Source organism: Sapajus apella, unplaced genomic scaffold (genome assembly GCF_009761245.1).
Source record: "Sapajus apella isolate SASKATOON/1434 unplaced genomic scaffold, GSC_monkey_1.0 scaffold3, whole genome shotgun sequence".
NCBI classification, from domain to species: Eukaryota; Metazoa; Chordata; class Mammalia; order Primates; family Cebidae; genus Sapajus; species Sapajus apella.
Genome location: NW_022436943.1, coordinates 61,726,987 through 61,733,147, shown reverse-complemented (window position 1 = coordinate 61,733,147; position 6,161 = coordinate 61,726,987). Strand labels below are relative to the sequence as shown.

General features: G+C 49.1%; 1 protein-coding gene across 2 annotated transcripts in view; it reads left to right on the top strand.

Annotated features, from left to right (window-relative positions):
* Positions 1-523: 523 nt before the first annotated feature.
* Positions 524-6,161, top strand: part of COL22A1 (collagen type XXII alpha 1 chain) — a 317,529-nt gene continuing 311,891 nt past the window's right edge. For both annotated transcript variants that reach the window (XM_032254428.1, XM_032254418.1), the window contains exon 1: positions 524-962. The gene's annotated coding sequence lies outside the window, so the exon portion shown is untranslated. The remainder of the gene's footprint in view (positions 963-6,161) is intronic.

The window sequence follows — 6,161 nt, the reverse complement described above, 5'->3', positions numbered from 1 at the left end:
GGGCTGCCTGTAGGTGGAGCCTCTGGCACAGAGGGGGTGAGGGTTACCTGCTCTGACAGGTGGGGGAGTCTCAGATCTGGACAAAGAGCGAAGCGCGCCCCCTCCCCAGCATCCCCCTGCGCTGCAGGCGCCAAACTTCCCAGAGTTTCGGGCAGCTGCGGCACTAGTCGGTGGGCTATTTCAGACCAGCTGGAAAAGGGAGCCGAGCATTCAGTGAAGCCTGTAATTGGACAGAAAGTTGTCAGCCCCTCTTGTGGGCTTCCCAGGGCAGCTTCGTTACTGTCCCGTCCCCCACAACCCTCCCCAGGTCCCTGCCCACCTTTCCCCGCAGCCCCTCGCCACTGCCCGGGGCCTAGTCAGGCTCTCTCATTTCCTCCGGGGTCCGCCCCTGCCCCTCCGGCCCCTCCCCGCTCCCAGCCCCCCTGGTTTTCCTCCTCCTTCCCGGCTGGGCCCCCGCCCGCTCCCGCCCCGCGCTCCTAGGCCCGCCCCAGCCCCAGCTCCTCCCCAGCCCCGCGCTCTTAGCCGGGGAATCCCGGCGCCGGGGCCAGTTTGCCCCTGGGGAGGCTCCAGGCAGCTTTGTTCCTGGGCAGTGGCGGGGTTGGCCGAGGCTGCGGCGCTTCTCCGCAAGGAAGTGTCTTCCCCGCTGTCCCTGTTCTGTTTCTCACACACTTTCTATTTCATTCTGTAACTTTCAAGCCTTTCCTTCGAACTGCATGTATTTAGTTACTTGTTTTCAAGCCAGTTCTCTCTCTGGCCCCCCGGCCTGGGGAAAGCCTCCCGACCTACTGCAAGTCTTGTTTAGAGTCTGAGTTTGTGAGATTACTGGGGGGAGAGTGGGCGAGTGGCTGGCAGGTGACCCCCAGGAGGGACACCTGGGGCTGGTGTCTTCTCCCAGCGGCTGCTTCCAGTGGGCCTGGGCCCAGGACTGGACCCCTGCTGGCATCCCGAGTGCTCCCCGCCAGGTAAGACCCGGGTTCTGTTCTTTGCTGCAGGTGCTGAAGGTCACAGACTTCAACTGACCGTCATCTTCCCAGGTGACAGTGAGGGACGAGGTGGGGGGTGGATGCGGGCTGGGGAGAGTGTTCTCTCCAAATACAGACCCTTTTCTTTCTGAAGCCTGAGCACACTTCGCTCTTTAGGGAGTGACTATAGTTGGAAGCAGATGTGCCTGCGCCTTGGCTGAACTTCAGAGCAAAATCGAGGGGAGTCCATGAGAACACACCTGTTTGATTCCAGCTCAGCAGCCAGGAGCCCAGCGGTGGCCGCCGAGCGTCCGATGCGAGAGCTTGTTTCTCGTTGCTATAATACGTTAAAGTTGTTGAGGTGTACCAGCTCTTTAAACTTCCCAGTAAGAAGTTTGGATAAAAGGAGAAAAAGATGCCGGGGAAATGGAGCAGGGAGTGGGGAAAGAAGAGCCTTTCTTTAGTTTTACATTTACTGTCAAGGAACTTCACTTTCTTGATCCAGATTTAGCTCTTGTTCTTGTTTGAGTATTTTATAACCACCCCCCAACCACCCCCACCTCCTCGATCTAGGTCAGAGAGGTGTTTTTTCCTTCCCCCAGCCTCTGCATAACAATTTGAATTAGTTGTGTTATTGGAAAATGTGTCCTCACTTCTCCCCACTCAAGGCAAGACTGAGGGATGACAGGTGGACACACTTATCGGCATCTGCAGAAGGAGGCCCCACCTGCCAGCCTGTCCCACAGCTGTGTGCTGGGTCCCCCTCCTCAGAACTTAGTTCCACCACTTGTCATCTTCCAGAGTCCCATGCCCACACTTCTATATACACATGGGTCATTCTCACGCCTAATCTGTCTCTCATTGATGATTTCTACCAGGCAAATCATGGAAGGCTGAAGGCCACATCTTCAGACTCCACCTGGTTGAGTTCAAAGAGTTGTTCCCGGGGAATTTGAAACGGCAGGGCTTTGTTTTTGTCAGAGGCTGCATGGAGTGCGCTGCTGGGCTACATGTAAGGTGCAGGTGAAGGGTGTGAGCTTTGCTGCTCATCTTGTCTTCCGGTGCTAACTCTGTGGCTCTGTCTGGTTGCCCTGGGTCAAGTGGCTGTCCTCAGTGAGACCCAGTTTTCTCTTGCCAGTGGAGCTGATGGAAGGGATAGAGATGGGTAACAGGAGAGCCATCTGGTAGGTGGTGGGCATACAATATACCTTAGTTTGCTTCTGTCTCACAAACCTGGGGAGCTTCAGCAGGAAGCACCCTCACCTCATTCTAGGTGTCCTTGTTGCTGTGCTACTGGGATGCTGCGCAACTGCAGGAAATTGTTGCTTTGATGTTGTTGGGTCTGTCTTATTAGACAAGATGTTGGATTCAATGAGGATTTTCTTTCCTGGGATCCAGGAGTGGCTCCCAGGGATTGATCCATCCTTCCTTACGTCCTTCCTTCCTCCCTTTCTCCCTTCCTCCCTTTTGCTCTGTTACCCAGGTGGGAGTGCAGTGGTGCAACCTTGGCTCACTGGAACCTCCGCCTTCCACGTTCGAGAAATTCTCCTGCCTTAGCCTCCTGAGTAGCTGGGATTATAGGCACCTACCACCACACCCAGCTAACTTTTGTATTTTTAGTAGAGACAGGGTTTCACCATGTTGGCCAGGCTAGTCTTGAACTCCTGACCTCATGATCACCCACCTCGGCCTCCCAAAGTGCTAGGATTACAGGCGTGAGCCACTGCATTCAGCCCCATGCATCCTTTAAAACGTTTGGAGCAGAATTTTGTTTGTATCTGGTTTTTCTGTGGCTTGGTCAAACTTTCATCAGATTCACAAAAGGTTTTATACCTACAAAATGATTAAGTAAATGGTCCCTAGATGGATCCAGTCCACAGACAGTTTTAAAGCTTTGTGTGATGTTTCTGTTACTTGGCAACATAAAATGATTAGGAGATTTTGTGTTACAATTCTTAGTCTCTGGCTTCTCTTTTGGCTTGAATCCTTGCAAGGCTGTCAATGGCCAGGATGAGGATTAGCCACCCACTTTAGATAAGGCATGTGCCCTCTGGTCATCCACTGTCATCTGTGTGACCTGCAGGGCCTCTGCAGACCTGGGAGCTTGCTTGCTCTGGGCTAGAAAATCAGGGTTATCTCTCTCTGATGCCATTGTAAGAGGGTCACAAATAAGTGGAAGTGCATATAGAGGAGACAAATCAGAATTTCCTGAGAATAGAAGTCATAGCTTATGTGGAAGGATACTACCATAGGAAGGTCTTCTAGTGCAGAGAAGGCAGTGGCCTCAGCCGTTTGGAGGCCTGCCCTGTTGAAGGGGCAGCTGCTCTGCTCTCTTCGTCTCCAAAGCATCCAGCAAAAAGGATGAGTGGAGAAGCTTCACTGGATGTTAGATTCCAGTTCAGCTGGGAGACCTTTCCAAAGGCAGGACAGATTGGTTCATTTAGGAGTGATTTCCCCACTACAGGAGGCATTCAAAAAGACTGGATGGCTGTTGCAGGGCTGTTGTGACCCTGGACTGCTTGAGCCAGTTGAGCTTTTAAGGTCCTTCCTAGCTTGAGGTGCTGCAATTACCAAGAACTTCACTTCCAGTCTTAAGAGTCTGCTGGTTCCCTCCTGCGTCCTTCTCTTCCTTCAGAGGTGCTTATGATGTTTTTGATAGAGGTCAGCACAGGTCGTGTGGTTACTACAGGCCAGGACCATGGGCTACATGTGTGTCATTCATATCTCAGTTTTAGAGACAAGGAAATGAAAGATCAGAGTTTGTTTACCTGGGGACAGGCAGAGGGCATAAAGAGGAAGCTGGAGTTAAAGCTCATTTTTGTTTCAATAAAGGCCTTTTCCCACACGCTAAGAGTGACGCAGGCCTCCCAAAGAAAACCAGAAATTGAGAAAAACCCACAGGAATATTTTAGGGTGAGAAAGTTCCCTGAGGATTTCTTCTTTTGTTTTTTTTCAGCCAATCCCCTATTCAAGAATTCAAGACATACCAGGTTAGCAGATAAAGATAACTGCAAAATTAAGGAGGACCAAGCTCTAGTCAGGCGGAAAAAGTACCATTCTCCCATTTCACAGATCAGGGGACAGAACGGGTCCTGGGAAGTGGGAATGACCTGCCAGATTTGCATTTTGAGACAGAGCTGAGTCTCAAGCACAGGTCTCAAGAGGCAATGGGACACAGAGGGATTCACCTGTCAGAACTCCCACCTAGGATCCAGCATTTGTGTGTGCCCGTGTGTGTCTGTGTGCACGTGTATGTGCATATATGTGTCTTTGTGGGTGTGTGCATGTGTGGATGTCTTGAGGGGAAGAGTTGGTGTCCACAACAATCAACCTAAGGCCAGGCGGCCTGACCGACATCTCTTTGCGTTTTGCCTGAGGCCAGCACGAGGTTTGTTGAATCAATGAGTGAGTGAATAAATGAATACATGAATGAATCATGTGACATGACCATTCTCATCTTTCTTATTTAGTAAAGTCAGCCCCTTGCTTTATGGTGTTGCTGAGTTTTGCTTTGTATTGCTGCTTCACATTCCTGCAAGTGGATGGACCATGATAGGTGGGCCAGTCCCTTCCTGCTACTGTGCTGAGCATTTTTGTTTGTGCAAGATTTCCTCCATTTGGCAATGATGTATCTCAGATTATTCTTAAGTAATAGGATGCCTGGGTCAGAGGGCATCGGCATTTTGGTGGTAACTAATAACTCTCAGGAGTTATTAGGAGCACTCATGAGAGGCTGAAAGCAGGGCTGGCATCCTGGCACCAGTAATGAGAAGTACTGGCAGATGCCCAGAGAGTGTTTGAGGGTGGCCCTGCCAGCCCATTGTGGTTGTGAAGATGCTTGCTGAAAGCAACTCAGGCCTCCTGGGACAAACTCACACACGCTGGCTCTCTTCTGCTGTCTACTTGCCTTAGCTTGTACACTCCAAGTTACTGGAGGCTCACTACTAGTTAACTCTGGCTGTGTTCTGATAGAGATGAGGGTATCTTCAATTTTTTTTTAAGTTTGGCTTATAGTAAAATTAAAAAAAAAATCAGAATCGATACCATCTCTTGGTTGAAACTGTAACATAAGGAGAAGCTTTTCCTGTAACTGCATACTGGCAGGTCCAGGCCAATTGGAGCTGGCCTCACCTGCCCGGTGGCTGAGTTGTCAGGGGCACAGTCTGCTCTTGATGCTATAAAGACAAAGAAAAAAAAGGGCAAGTCAGCCCCAAGGATAAAGAAGGATAAATTAAACAAAGTCTCATTTTAAAATTGGGTATAAAATTTCACTTATACGAGAGGAACACATTCTGGAGGTCTGCTGTATAACGCTGTGCCAATCTGTAGCAATATTGTATAATACGCTTAAATCTATTAGGAGAGCAGTTCTCACGTTAAGTGCTCTTACCATAAAACAAAACACAGTACAAATAAAAGAGCCAAAGCTTCATTGTGGTTATACCTTAAGGGTGATCACATACAGTTTTGCCAAGTAATCACGACTATGATAGTCCCTTTGCATCTGCAGGCTGCAGGACGCCCATCATAGGCAGCTTGTCCAGTTTCCTCATCTGTTGACTGGATCCTATCACCTTTCTCCCAGGTCCTTGCCCAACTTCTTCTTGCCCACCACCAGGGGCAGAGGGATTGTTAGCTCCTAAGGCGACCTCCAGTGCGTTGTTGGATGTCTGGTTTAAGATTCTTCCTCTTATTCAAATGAAAATGCTCTCTCTGCTGCCATCTGTTTGAACTTATTCCATCTTTTGAGGGGTATTTAGAATAAATTAGATCTTTTCTTCCTATGACAGATTTTGAGTTCTGTAAAAGCAAAAATAATACGCCCCCTGATCCCGTGTGAGATTAAGTGCCAATTGGTGCCAGGTGGTATGTTAGGTATTATCACATACATTCTTTCCTCCGGTGAATTAACTACGCTGTTACCCCCTTTAGGGATGGACAAATGGAGACTTAGGGACATTTGGTTCCTTAGCTAGTAAATGGCAGAACTGGGCTTTAAACCTGTGTCTTGGTGCAAAGCCCATGCTCTCAACAAAAATTTCAGACCGCCATAAGTGAATAAATATACATCCATAGAGAAAGCGAATATACTATTTGTACAATTTTTTCTTTGTTATTCTTAGCTAGAATGTTTTAAACTTAAAAAGTAATAAAAAAAGCTGCATGCGGTGGCTCGTGCCTGTAATCCCAGCACTTTGG